Raw genomic sequence first — 16,163 nt, forward strand, 5'->3', positions numbered from 1 at the left:
ATCAGTTCATAAATTTGCTATTTCTGTCAATTCTTGAAAGAGAGAAGATACTTATTTGCTTATTCAACAAACAAGAAGGTTGACTAAACAACATCTCTTGCATAATTATCTTTTTACAGGTGCATATTGATAGATATAATATATGATGGTGTGGTAAATCATACTCCCCCAGTGTGTCCGCAGAAATACAACTAATCCTACTTTCCACTCAAGAAATGAAAATTCTTGACTTTAAGAGATAAAAGTTACTCTTCTATATCCCTATTCATTCATTTCTAACTTTATTTGTAAATGGTCTGCTTGGAGTTTTCTTGTGGAACCCAGATACTCCACAGAGAAGACTAAATCCCACGGAGAAACCACATGTAGATGATCCATCAAACAGACAAAGCTCATATGAAAGCATTCATTAAGCCAGTGTCAACACCAGTGAGTGACAATAATTCAGATTATCACAGCTCTTATCTGTCTAGCCTTTTCAATGGGCAATTAGTAACAGAATCAGTTCTACTGTGAGTTCAATCCTAATACATGTTAGTAATTTTGTTGCTCAAAGCAAAATGTAATTAGAATGATAGCAGAAAAGAGACATGATTTTCAGTCAGATGTCGTTTCAGAAAAAAAGAGGATAAAGAAATCTTTCTTTGGTGTGACATAGTAATCAGTCATAGAACACTTGTGAGAGTTGGGCCATTGAAGAGTATAAGAGGGCCATGCTAATATCCCCCAAGCTGTTGGAACAGCATGTCCAAAGCTGAGTAGATATGAACAAGAAACAATATATACAGGCAATTAACTTCACTGATTTTTACTTTTAATTTTTATTAATTTATCTGTGTATGAGAATGAGTGATAGTGTGAATGAGCACACACACTCATTCCTATGTGTACAAAGGACCTCAGGTCCCTCAGAGCTGAAGTTTAGGGTGTTTACAGGCTATTCATCTCATTACTTTGGTGTTGAAATCCAAATTCAGGTTCTCATAATTGAGTAGCAAGTGCTATTTAACACTGAGTCATGACTCCAGGTTGGAGATAACTTTTGTTAATGTTGCTGCTGCTGTTGCTATTCCCTTGTACATCTGGCAAGACTGAAGACAAGGGAAGGTAAGGGGAAAGAGATAACATCATAAATGTCATAAATAAACATACTAATCAAAAATGTTCCTTATATCCTCTTATCTGTGCATTATGATTATACCAACACATTGCTAGAGATTAAAAGTTATTTTCTGAGAAATACCTATTAATGGAACATTTTTATTGGAGATATTTATGAGGAAAATGGGTCTGAATAATATGAGGGGAGTTTTGCAGTACTGAGAGGGAAGCCATGTTCCTGCACAGCAGTACATAATACAGGCTTCAAATTAAGACTGGCTAAATATAAAGCCTCCTGTCAGAGGCTTAAGTGAAGCCATATCTCACTTATGATCAGTCCCTTTCAAGGCCAATAGCACCTAACAGTTCTCTCAAACTCGTCACCCACCCACCCCCACATACACCATTCACCACCAGTGCCTCTTCTAGAATTAGAAAATCACTTCTACATGAACTTTAGGCATCATTATATGTGAAACTTAAGAACTTCAATGTACAGAAAACAGTATGAGATGGAGCATTATGAGTGGTTTATATTATATGTATCAGTAAATGCATAAACTCCACAGAAACATGAAGACACTGAAATTTCTGAGGTTTGCATGTTAATCTATAAATGAATCCATATTTTTGATGAAGACTTGTAATTCCAGTATAATGAATACGGTTGAGTCATGTCCTCTGATACCCTTATTTAATTAAAGAGTTACACTGATAACTTTGCAGTCATGTTTATAAATCTCTAGCTCCTTTGTAACTTGGGTAGATTGCAGGAGCTTACTTGTCAAAATTGTACTGAGCTGATCTCAGAGTTCAATTTTCTGTTAAAACGAAGCTAACAATTTCAGTCTTCAAAGCTGTCTACATCATTTACAGGACAATTTCTAAAACTAGATCTTAAGTATCGTTGACCAAAAAAACATACATGAGATAACGCATGTTAACTTAGCTATTTCACAATGTCTATGCTATTTAAAATATCAATATACTAAACATATATAATTTATATTTTCCTTCGAAAACTAAGGGAAACAGGATCAGGGCATACTGAGATAGCTAAGTTTACAACCTAAAGAAAAGAAACTTTTAGCAGATTTTTATGACTTAAAACAAATTTCAGTTCCTTGTATTTATTAAGTAAACAAAAGCCATGAAAGCATAAAGTTAAACATAACATGGAAAATTTATGATAAACAGATAAGAATGGCCAGAAATGGCCCTGAGAAGAAGGGCCAGAGCTAAATTTCCAGAGTGGCATTTATAAATGAGTGCATCTGGCACATTTCACCCTTTAGGATGATCTCAAACTCAAAACTTGTACATCATGTTGCTATGATCCAGGAAAATGGAAGAGAAGTTGTAATCTAAATAAAGCAAGAAATTCCTAAAAAGCCACATTTCAACAAATGGTGCTATTATAATTTTTGCTAAGAACTGCTCAAGGCTGGGCTTCTAACTCAAGTGGCAGTCCTTCCTTAGTGCATGTGAGGCCCTAGGTGATCCCAATTACAACAGAAAGACAAAATAAGGAACAGTTCTACTCATGGTAAAGTGGTGAACTGAGAGGAGGACACCTTGAGGTATAGCTAGCCAGGAACTTACCAGGATCAGCACTTGAAGGAGTATAGGTTTAGTAACTCACCTAGTATATATTGAGTGGCTACTCACACCAACCAGTTTTCTTGGATTTAGGAATACAGCAGTGAACAAAACTCTGTCTCTGTGAGCTTTTAGTAGGGTTGGGCAGCCAAGAAATATGAAAATGAATAAAAAGCATACTATGGTAGAGATAGGAAATCTTATATGGAAAAAAATGAGTAAGATAGGCCCTGGAAGGTTGCAGTTGTATAAGGGTCAAGGAAGTCTTCACTGAGGAGGAAATATTTCAAGGATATGTGGCATGTGACATAATGCTATTGCTGGAAGGTAGAGGGTTCCAAATGGATAGAAGATTGTATGGAAAATTTAAAGTTAGAATGGGTTTGTGTCAAGAATACCACTGCATCTAGCACCATTAGAAGGGAAAGCATAGCAAGAAAGGAAGAGGAGTACTGTTTCTTTATCATATAATCAAGTCATAGGTAGATTTTGAATTTCAATCAAAATGAGATGGAAAGTCACTGGAAAATTGCTGGCAGGGACATGACATATAAAGAATTGCCTATAGGAGAAAACAGCAGAGAACACGCATGGAGTTATTGTAGTAATCCAGTAAATATAGGGTTCTGGTTGGGAACCAAGAGTAATAAAGCAGTATAGGTAAATGGTTATATCTTCCAAGTATACATGATGGGATTTAGTTGAAGAATTTGCGTTAAGGAGTTTGCATATCATTGTGGAGGAATACTGTTATTTTTTAAGTCATGTGTAGGATTTCTATGGCTCCTAGAAGGAAAACTGAAAGTGAAGGAAGCAGAGAGAACAGAAAAAAAACTGGAGAATTAGTTCATTCCTAGTTCATAAATAACTACCTGCTTTATAATAACCATGGCTTGGAAAATACATACAAGCAATTGGAAGAAGTCATTCTCATCTGTCTGGGAGGAATGGGAGGGCCCTTTCAACTGTACATTACATGCAGGCAAAACATGTGGAGGTGCAGTGCTTAATTCCTGCCTGTGTCTCCAGTCACCTTGACAGCCCAACTCCATTCTGCTTCCAAACCAGACCTGCCATAAACCCATGATTGGATGGACGAGCACTTCTGTTCCCTGATAAGAGGATGTGGACTGTCTTCAGGAAGAGACTAACGTCTCTCTTGTTTGCCCATGACTCTCTTTCATTTCTTTCAGAAGCTTTGGATTCACTTAGAAGATCAAAGAATTATATGATATTCCTAAGACAATTTCTGGGAGTTTCTGAAATCACAGGTATTTCTGTAAAAGTATTAAGAAGATTTGGATTTGGATTTATTTAAATTTTCATTGGCATTCAGTCACACTCACACTCTGAGGTTTTCCAAAGGACACAGGATATGTTCTACTGCAATAGATTAAATACATGTGTAACATTTGGCATTCCACCTTTCTTCTACTGAATTGGAAAATTAATATAATTTGTTTAGAAACTGTTCAATAGCCCCCTTTCTTTCCTTTCTTTTTTTAAACTTTTCTGTCTTTTATATCTTTTTATTCATTTTGTGTACCAACCACTGCCCCCCTCTCCCACCTCCACCAACCCACCCCCACCCCCATTCATTCCTTAGAAAGGATAAGGCCTTCCATGGGGAGTCAACAAAGCCTGGCACATTCAGTTGAGGCCCCTCCCACCACTACCCCCCTGCATCAAGGTTGAGCAAGGCATACCACCATATGGAATGGGATTCAAAAACCCAGTTCATGCACTAATGATTCTGGTTCCACTGCTAGGAGACCCACGAACAAACCAGGCTACAAAATATGTCACTCACATGCAGAGGGCCTGGTCCTGTCTCATGCAGGCTCCCCAGTGGTCAGTCTAGAGTTCATGAGCTCCAGCAAGTTCAGGTCTACTGTTTCTGTGGGTTTCTCCATCATGATCTTGACACCCTTGCTCATATACTCCCTCCTTCCTTCTTTTTTTTTTTTTTTTGGACTGGAATCCTATAGCTCAGCCCAGTGCTTGGATTTTAATCTCTGTATCTGCTTTCATCAGTTACTGGATGAAGGGCTCTATGATGACACATAGGGTAGCCACCAATCTGATTACAGGGGATGCCAGTTTAGGCACCCTCTCCACTATTGCTAGGTGCCTGAGCTGGGATCATCCTTGTGGATTCCTGGGGAATTTCCCTAGCATCAGATTTCTCCCTAGCCTGTGAGGGCTCCCTGTATCAAGATATTACTTTCTTTGAAATGTCACTTTTTCAACAAACCGCTTTAGTTTCCTTTCATTGTGTTATCTTTCTGAAAGGTGCAATGTGTGTTAATAAGAATTTATTATCAAGATTTTCACAAATTTACTAACCCATATTTAGTATAAGTTCCACATTTGAATGTGGTAATAATGTCCATGATTCCCTGCTATAGAGATGAAAGGAAGAAAAATATACGAAGGAAATACATTTATAGCAAGCAGAAAAATGCCCTCCCCCAATGATTTCAGGATGCTAGCTCCTGGAATTGTGAGTGTGTAGAACTGAAAAAGATGTTCTACAGATATAATTACAGTTACAGAGATTGAATGGGATATTATTTTGACTAACACAAATTCTCAGAACATTTTCTGACAGTGGTCAGTGTTAGAAACATGATTATGGCCACTGGAGACCTGGAAACTGTGCACTGCGGATTCCATCCCGGCATGGTCTAGCCTACCCAAAGACTGCCAACGCCCTCGTACTAGGACTACCACTATTCACACAAGAGGGGGGCCACCAGAATATTGGACCTGCTTGTACCCTCTGGAAGGAAACAGTGGTCATGTACCCACCAGGAGAGGAAGAGATTCCATCTGCACCCACTGGAAAAAGTGATGGGAAGGAGACAATATAAAAACACACTCAACAACAGAAAAACCAATATGATACTGCCAGAGTCTAGAGACTACACCAGCAAGACCTGAATACCCCAATGCAGATGAAGCAATAGAGAATGGCCTTAAAAACAACTTCATGAAAATGATAGAGGCCCTCAAAGATGAGAAAATCCCTCAAAGAAATGGAAGAAAAAATGAACCAAAAAATCCAACAAATGCAAGAAACAGGAAAAGACAATGCAAAACTTGGGAGAAAACTATTCAAACACTGCAAGAGTTGAAACCTGAAATAGAGACAATAAAAAAACACAACCTGAAGGCTTCAATAATCTTGATACCACAGACACACAAAGACACAACTAAGAAAGAGAACTTCAGACAAATATCCCTCATGAACATTGATGCAAAAATAGTCAATGAAATCCTCACAAATTAGATCCAAGAACACATCAGAAAACTCATCCACCATGATCAAGTAGGTTTCATACCAAGGATGCAGGGATGGTTCAACATATGAAAATCCATCAATGTAATCCACCATACAAACAAGCTGAGAAACAAAAATTGCATGATAATCTCACTAGAGGCTGAAAAAGTCTTTGACAAAATCTAACACCCCTTCATGATAAAGGTCCTAGAGAGATCTGGGATAACAAGAACATACCTAAACACAATAAAAGCTATATACAGCAAACCAACAGCCAACATCAAGCTAAATGGACAGAAACTCAATGTAATTCCTTTAAAATCAGGAACAAGACAAGGCTGTCCATTCTCTCCATACCTCTTCAATATTGTACTTGAAGTTCCAGCTAGAGCAATAAGACAACAAAAGGAGATCAAGGGGATACAAATTGAAAAGGAAGAGGTCATACTTTCACTATTTGCAGATGATATGATAATTTACATAAGTGACCAAATGAACTCTACCAGGGAACTCTTACATCTGATAAATACCTTCAGCAAAGTGGCAGGATACAAGATCAACTTACAAAAATCAGTAGCCCTACTTTAAACAGACGACAAAAAGGGCTGAGAAAGAAATCAGAGAAACATCACCCTTTATAATTGCCAAAAACAACATAAAACACCTTGGGGTCACACTAACCAATAAAACACCTTGGGGTCACACTAACCAAACAAGTAAATGAACTGTATCACACAAACTTTGAGTCTTTAAAGAAAAAAATTAAAGACACCAGAAAATGGAAAGATATCCCATGTTCTTGAATAGGTAATATCAACATAGCAAAATGGCAATCTTGCCAAAAGCAATCTACAGATTCAATGCAATCCCCAGCACAATTCTTCACAGACCTTGGAAGAACAATTAATCAACTTTATATGGGAAAACAAAAAACCCAGGATAGCCAAAACAACCCTGTTCAACAATGCAACGTCCGGAGGCATCAGCATCCCTGACTTCAAGCTCTATTATAGAGCTATATTCCTGAAAATAACTTGGTATTGGCACAAAAATAGACAAGTAGACAAATGGAACAGAATTGAACACCCTGATATTAATGCATACACTTACAAACACCTGATCTTTGACAAAAAAGCTAAAATTATACAATGGAAAAAAGAAAGCATCTTCAACAAATGGTGCTGGCATAACTGGATTCTGGCATGTAGAAGACTGCAGATAGATCCATGTATATCGCCATGCACAAAACTTAAGTCCAAATGGCTCAAAGACCTCAACATAAATCCAGCCACACTAAACCTCTTAGAAGAGAAAGTGGGAAGTACCGTTGAACAAATTGGTACAGGATGTCACTTCCTGAACATAACACCAGTAGCTCAGACACTGAAAGCGACAATTAATAAATGGGACCTCCTGAAACTGAGAAGCTTCTGTAAGGCAAAGGTCACAGTCAGCAAGACAAAAAGGCAACCCACAGATTGGGAAAAGATATTCATTAACCCCACATCTGACAGAGTGCTAATCGCCAATATTTACAAAGAACTCAAGAAACAAGTCTCCAAAACACCAAAGGGTCCAATTAAAATTGGGGTACAGACCTAAATAGAGAATTATCATTAGGGGAGTCTAAAATGGCTGAGAGACACTTAAGAAAGTGCTCAACATCCCTAGCCATCTGAGCAATGCAAATCAAAACAACTCTGAGATACCATCTTACTCCTGTCAGAATGGCTAAAATCAAAAATACCAATGACAGTTTATGCTGGAGAGGATGGGGAGAAAGGGGAACAATCCTTCACTGCTGGTGGGAGTGCCAACTTGTACAGCCACTTTGGAAATCAGTATGGAGATTTCTCAGGAACATGGTAATAAGTCTACCACAAGACACATCAATTCCACTCTTAGGCATATACCCCAAAATGCACATTCATACAAAGACATCTGTTTCACTATGTTCATAGCAGCATTATTTGTAATAGCCAGAACCTGGAAGCAACCTAGATGCCCCACAACTGAAGAATGTATAGGGAAGATGTGGTACATTTACACAATGGAGTATTACACAATGGAGTACTAACTACTCAGCAGAAAAAAAATGGAATCCTGAAATTTGCAGGCAAATGGATAGAACTAGAAGAAACTACCCTGAGTGAGGTAACCCTGTCACAAAAAGACAAACATGGTGTGTATTCACTCGTATATAGATTTTAGACATGGATCAGGGGAGTGCCAGCCTACACTCCCACTGCCAGCGAGTCTGGGAAACAGAACCTTCATCCAGTGACTAATGGAAGCAGAGGCAGACACCCACAGCTAAACACTAGACTGAACTACTGGAATCCAATGACAGAGAGGGAGGACTGTTGAGCAAAGGGGTCAGGACTGGGCTAGTTTATGCCACAGAAACAGCTAACATGAACAAGGGGGAGCTCTTGGACCCCAGACTGATGGCTGGGAGGCCAGCATGGGACTGATCCAGAATCCCTGAATGTGGGTATCAGTGAGAAGGCCTAGGCAATATATGGGGTCTTGGGTTGTAGATCAGTATTTATTCCTGGCAAACAAATGGACTTTGGGTGCTCATCCCACAATGAGGAACCCTCTCTCAGCCTGGACTCTTGGGGGAGGGCCTAGGCCTTGCCCTATGCAAAATGACAGACTCTGGAGATCCCCCATAGAGGGCCTCACACTCCCTGGTGAATGGTGTGGGGGAGTGGTTGGGGGGCAGGAGAGGAGTGGAGGGAGAGGGAGCTGGGCTTGACAGTCACTTGAGAAAAAGCCTCAAAAATAATTTAGACCCATTATTTAAAACTCTAGTATCTTTGCAAAGTTTGTATGGGTTCACAGAAAAAATGTGGCCTCAGCACCCTCAAAAAAATTTCATGACAACCTTACACTTAGCTTTCCTTCCAAATGAACTTTCAAGTATAAACTCAACCTTTTAACTATTCCTTAAAATAGTTATTATAATCATGAAAAAATGTTAATAAATAAATTTTGGTGAGAATGCATATTGGTAACAAATTCTTTGACCCATAGTAATCTAATTTTAAGAGCTACATTTCATTTGAAATGTACAAACACTCTGATTAAAAAAAAAAGACGAAACAGTAGCACCATAGGGTTTTAAACTATTTCTTAGTTATTTTCAGGAATGTGTGAACTTCATAAAAACTACATGGCTATTTTACAACAACAAAATGAGAACAAACAACAAAAACTACATACTTTTGTTTTCTCTCTACCCATCCTAGAATTATCACTTCACAACAGGAATGTTAAATAGTCTCTTTGTCTCTCCAGATTGTTTATCTTGTTGCCTGTCAGCCCAAAGGACTTTCAAATAAATCTAAAGTTCAATATTTTCAGATATTCCTAAACCCATTCTTTTATTTCATCCAAAACTTTCACTCAGTGTTTGTCAAATTACTACTATGTGCTCTGCTAATTTGCTTTCCTTAAATGGTATAAACCTTATGCATCGCAGAAACATTTCATAAATATTAATTGAAAGATATATGTCTACTCAAACTTATCAATTCTTTAAAGACTGCTCAGTCACATAAACATTTTTATTTACATTCCTTTTAAAAAGTTAGTTAAGCCTCTCTAAGTCATACCATATCTCTCATTTGTTTTCTTTACCCTTATTTAGAATATTCTCAAATCCAAATTCTATATTTCACAGAATTTCAGTGTCTCACCCCAGTCCCTCACTAGGTAATAATCACCATGACATTGAGCACAGCAGATACCAGTAAGTATCTACTGGCAGATAATGCATTACTTATATAATCAAGTCCTGTCTCACACATAAGTTAGCCAACTTTCCCAAGACCTTTTCACAGATTTGTTGAGTCTTTATGCAGTACACAATGGGGTTCATCAGGGGTGGCACCAACAAGAATATATCTGCAATAAAGATTACAACTAAGGGTCTTTTGTGCTTGAAAAAGTGATGTATGGCAGCCAGAGTGATGATGGGTACATAAAAGATGAGTTCAGAAAAGATGTGGGAGATGCAGGTATTGAGGGCCTTGAGCCTTTCTCCCAGAGATGTGATGATGAATACTGTCTTCAAGATCAGTAGCTAAGATATAACAATCACTGAAAAGTCCAGTATGGTACAGAGAGCCACAAAGAAGCCATAGATGAAACTGACCTTGTTATCAGAGCAGGCCAATTTCATGATATCCTGATGAAGACAGTATGAATGAAAGAGGGTATTCTTTTTGACAATATTTCAACCTTCTTAGTATGAAAGGGAATGGAAGCACTAAAACTGTGCTTCTGAAGGCCAAGATTAGCCCCATTTTGGCAACTCTGCTGCCAGGGAAGATAAAAATGTATCTTAATGGATTGTTAATGGCAAGAAAGCCGTCCAAATACATTATTAGAAACACAGTATCCTACACACTACTTTCCCCATACAACCTTAAGAAATTTCCATGTTAGCTTTTACAACAAATCCCTGAATTTCACAGAAAAAGTCTGAAATAATAGTCCATAAAATGCATTGGTGGCACACACCTTTAATCCCAGCACTTGGGAGGTAGAGGCAGGAGGATCTCTGTGAGTTCAAGGCCACCCTGGTCTCCAGAGCGAGTTCCAGGACAGCCTCCAAAGCAATACAGATAAACCCTGTCTCGAAAAAAATGCTCATAGATCACTGAAAATAGTTTGGAAAACAATAACTGCTAGAAAGCAAATTCGAGTAATTAATGTGTATAAACAATGTTAATATTTAAAATATAGTTGTAATGTTATAAATTCAGATGTATGTTTGATTCTTCACAAATATCTATAACATAAGAATGTACAGAGATCTGATAAAATTTACTGATATAAAATGAGGCTCAGATCAGGCAGATAAAGTAAATAAATCAAGACCAGTCAAAGAAGTGATAAACATGCGAGAGCAACAAAGATTGCCTATTAATAAGACTATGGAAAAATCATCCAGTATAATGTCTTATCCTTAAGAGGTAAGTTGTGGAAAAATTATCTACCATAGTATTAGACTAACCAGATAGCTGTTGTTTTCACTGACCATAAGGGTTACTTTTATTTGATATATTATCAAGCAAATGAGATGCTATGGATGTCATAATATTGGTAAAAATAGCCTGGTCATTAACCTTACTGCTTAACCATCAGAGCATCTGACACACACAAACATACACACACACACACACACACACACACACACACACACATACACACACACAGCAATATACACAAGCACATGTGCACACCTACATAAACCTACCAACCACACAACACACTTACACAAATATCCCCACACAGGAATAGCCCAAAGTGGCTTCCTCTTCCTTCCCATAATTATTTATTCAGATATAAGGTACTTAAAAGAGCCTTAATTTTAAGTTTTCATTGGGATAATTGGATCCTTGTCCTTACCAGAACCAGAAGCTCCCTTCTCTGAAAGATGAGAGCAGGAGCCTGTGCTTTGTCCTTGACTGTATCTAGATCGGGCTCTTCTGTTTGCTCTGGAGTGTAGACCTCTGGGAGTTCAAGAAGTCTCCAGGGAAACCTGACCCTGACATTACTGAACAACATGATAGGCTGTGGGCTAACTCCTCAGTACCCAGGTCTCAGCAGGAGCTGGAGACAGGTTAACAGCTGGATGATAGTTAAATGTGTGAGAGGTAAACAGTGGGAATTAAAACAAAGCTTGAAACATGATGTTCACATAGGTCTGGAAGTATAATTATAACAAAGTGCTTGGTTTAATGAAATATTTTCATTCCAATTTAAAGCCATACTACTGGACTTTCCTACCAATTTGTTTTAGCATTCAAGAAATAATAAGTGATATACAAGGATCAAATACTTCTGAAATCACTTTACAAGTCCAAAGTGTTTTTTAGTAATTCACAAAGTTGTTGGTAAACAGTGGGGCACACGTAATTTGCAGCCCAACTGTTAACCTTTCAACCCAGACACCTCAAAATTGTATCCCTCTTGGATGACATGCTATATTTCTTATAATCAATTTGATAGCCACTCTTTGTGCTTGCACTATAGCTTTCTAATGCTTTTATCAATCCTATAGTAGTTTATGCTGAAAAAAGAATAATCACTGAGAATTATGAAGCAATATGAAGAATTGATGATAATGTCTATATATAAGCTAAAAGGCCACAGATATAAGATTATTGTAGGCAATCATGGAAAATCGCATTAATTGTGTTGGAATGCGTTATGTTTCTATTAGAGTATATTGATACATAATACTGAGTTTCATTGTGACATTTCATTCATTTATATATTGCACTTTTATCCTAGTCACCCACATTTATTACTCCCTTTAGTGACTTTTCCATTCCTACTAATCTCCTTTCTCTTCTCAGCAATTCTACTTTCATGTCATTTTATTTTAAATAACCCAATGACCTGAATTAAAGTTTCTTACAGAGGTAAGGGTGAGCATTTGTTTAAAGGCATATGGACAACTTACAAGTGGCTATACCAGTGAAGAAATTATCTCGTCCTTCCCCAGTGTCCATCACCTGTCTATAGATCTTAAGAGATGGATGGGTATAAATTAATATGGTCTTTGTGGAGATCAGATTGGGTGGTTCTCAAAAATTAAAATAGAACTACCAAATGGCACAGATATTTCACTCCTGGGCATATATGCAGGGAACTTCACACCTTATCACAGAAGTATATGCATCCCTATGTTTATTGCTTTTCTCAAATCCTGTCTGAGATTTATTGTCATTTGCTGATGATGGCAGTCATTCTGACTGGGATGAGGTGGTACCTCAAAGACATTTTAGTTTGCATTTCTTTAATGGCAATGGATATTGAATACTTTTAAAATAGTTATTAGTCATCTGTGTTTCTTTTTATTTTTGTTTTTGAAAAGTGTCAATTTGATTAATTTGCCCAATTGTTGACTAATGTGTTTATTGTCCTGATATTTAATTGATGCCATTCTTTGTAAATTCTGGATATTACAAAGTGTTTGAAGTGTTCCTGGTAAAGTTCTTTTCCCATTCTATGGGTTGCGTGCTCTAATAATGGTTTCGGCATTGTGCAGAAACTTCATTTTCAGGTGGTTACTTCTTTTGATACTTGGGGTTAGCTCTTGTGCTACTATTGATCTGTTTAGAAAGTTCTTGCCAACCCCAATGTCTTGAAGATTATTCCCTGCTGCATATTTCATTCTACTAGAAGTTTCAGTGTTTCTGGTGTTAAATTAAAGTCTTTAATCCATTTGCAACTGATTTTTATACAAACAGAAAATACAAATTTAATTTCATTCTTCTACAGGTAGAAAACCAGTTATGCCTGCACCATTTGTTAAATAGGCTACATTTTTTCCACCCAATGCTTTTGCCTCCTTTGATGAAATTAAGTGGTCTTGGCTTTTATTTCCCTATACTCTGTCCTATTGTATTAGTAAAAGAAAGCATTTGTCTATAGATAGTAATAGAGCTGATGTAATAGGTGTCCCATGAGAGAAAATCCCAGAGTCAGCTCCAGTCAACTGCAATGTGTAGATAAGAGTAGTTGCCAGATCTGGAACACCAGGTTGAGAAAACTCTGCACTAACTCCATTTGGTTTGCTGTTTGGTTGAGTGATAAGTGGTCATAACAGCACATTGTCTTAGAATATGGCTGTAAAGTCTGTGGCATACTTAAAACAATAATGTTCCAAGAACTACAACTCAAAGAGGTATGTAAATAAGAATGACTATAGCAGAAGCTTAAAAATTTTAGTATAGAAATTGCTCAGAACAAAATCAAACACAAACATAAGATGAAAAGAATAGACCTTGCCTTGAGCTGTGTGACTAATAATTTAACTTGAAGTTAGAAAAACCACTATGGGAACCAAATAAAGAAGAAATTCCTCTTAGCGGTTCCTTGATGTGAGCTATATTCCCTTCATCTGTGCAGAGAGATCACCTCAAGAACTCATGCCCAGCTAGACAAAATGATAGCTGTATGCACAGCCATGCATAATGTAGGTATTGGAAGTTAGAGGAGTTCATCTACAAAAGGACAAAATTTGTTTGCCTAAGAAAGACAGGAAGGCAGACATCACCAAATACAGAGTTCAGATTGTTAAAACAGAATCACAGTTGCTACACTAGAGTTACCAAGAAAAGCTTCATTATTGGAAGACATGGTAAGTGAGATGGCTTTATAGTTTCAAGTTATTGGAAGAAAAACTTCTGGGCAAGAACACTAGTGACGTCTAAGAACGAGAAGCAATTATAATGGAAGCAGCGTCGAGAAGTACTGAGTCTTCAGCAGAAGCAAGAGAGACACAGGCTGGAGTTGCAGTTTTGTGCCTGTTATTCCTTCCTAATTAGCAGAAGCATAAATAGTAGCACCTGCTTCAAAGATATTCTTATATAATTAAAAACAGAGAAGCACAAAAACTCAAGGCCCCATCTAGGAAAAACCCTACCGAGTTTTAATTCTTGTTAATAGTAAAAATTTAAGACAGTCTCCTCTTAATAATGACAAGTTTATTTTAAAGGATCTGCAATTTCTTCTTTATCAGTCACAGTAATTGGAATTCAATACACTGGAGCATCCTGATCATAGACATGTCTAATAGGAAACTTATTATATTTTAGATTAATGTAGGATATTGCCAAGTCTATCACGCATCATTAAAGTAATATCTCCTTTTCATGACTAGACTGAAGGCCATAGATAAATACATGTTTTTAAATTCACACAAAAAAGCATTACAGACTGATTAGAAAGCAACAACACTTGAATGTAAAGTGCCTATAATGTTGTAAGAGATCTCGATCTCTTTCTCATGTGTGTCTGTCTGTCTCTCTGTCTTTCTCAGTCTCTCTCCTCTCTCTCTCTCTCTCTGACTGAGTGTGTGTATGTGTGTGTGTGTTTTAAAAATATCTACTCTCTCTTTTATACCCTCTCAAAACACTAAAGTCCAGTCCATGTCTTAGCTGTTTGCTCCTGGTCTTCCTAGGCAGAAATTTATTTTATGCCTATGTCTTACTGATCCAGAGTGAGCATTCCTTGGTAAGTTGTACTACCAACAACATCATTTGACCTGTATTAATCAGCAATTATGATGAAGTGGTGTGTGCTGACTAACATAGCTCTTAAAGACAATATGTAACTTGTTAATAATACAGTTGAAGCTCATAGCAACATCAATATTTATCTATACAGCAATAGGATACAACTTCTTTTCAACTTAAGTAATTTTAGTATATTAACTAAGATGGAATGGAAATTAGGACATAATTGGCAAAGCGCAAATTCAAATAGCATATTATTCTCATATAATATGTTCATAACATATGTTAAGAAATTGGTGGATCTTTGATTTCATTTTTCAAAATTTTACACCAGAAATAATGGTTTGATGTAAAGACTGAATGGGATACTAGATTTAGAGAGGCTCACATGTATTACAATATCATGAGCATCCGTGTCCAACCATACCACTCTCCAATCATCTCTTTAAGTACAGGCTACATTTCTTCCTCTTTCTAAGATTTAGTGTCTAGGAAAACACAAATAATAGTATTTATTTATCTTCTCGCTCACTTATTTATATATTTCATATGATAAAATAAACTAATAATCCTAGAATTGTATTTTCATGTTTATTTATTTCATTTGTTTTATGTATATATACAAATTGTTTTATTTTAGTAATTTATAGATAAGAATTTAGACTTATTATTAGCTCAAGGAAATGACCATTAATCTTCACCCACTCAGAGCCAGGAGATGATACTCAAGAAGTGAAAATCAGTATCACTTAGTTACTCAATAAGATAGGGTATGGTCTATTCAATAATATGGGATATGTACTATTTAACAAGATGGAATGTGTCCTATTCAATACCAGGAACTGTGCTCAGTCATAAAGACATCACAATCATTGTGGTAGCAGCTCTTCCTTAAGCATCCTCATACCATGGAAAGTAGACACACACAACAATCACAAGACCTTGGAGGTACTGTAATACAGTTAGTGTATAAGGAGCAGCTGAAGTACAGGGTCCCTGCTTGAAGTGATCAAGAACAAACACTCCTGAGCTCCTCCAGCTGTACTTGCTGAGGAGATAGCTTACACTGCCCTGAAAAGGACCACTTCAGAGGACAGCGAGTAGATGATATCCAAATTATGGTTTAGACACTGCTTCAT

At 37.2% G+C, this 16,163-nt stretch overlaps 1 pseudogene; it reads right to left on the minus strand.

Moving 5' to 3' along the window:
• Window positions 1-9,770: 9,770 nt before the first annotated feature.
• LOC106021459 lies at window positions 9,771-16,163 on the minus strand (annotated as a pseudogene).

The sequence above is a fragment of the Mesocricetus auratus genome, unplaced genomic scaffold (genome assembly GCF_017639785.1).
Source record: "Mesocricetus auratus isolate SY011 unplaced genomic scaffold, BCM_Maur_2.0 Super-Scaffold_4256, whole genome shotgun sequence".
Taxonomy (NCBI): domain Eukaryota; kingdom Metazoa; phylum Chordata; class Mammalia; order Rodentia; family Cricetidae; genus Mesocricetus; species Mesocricetus auratus.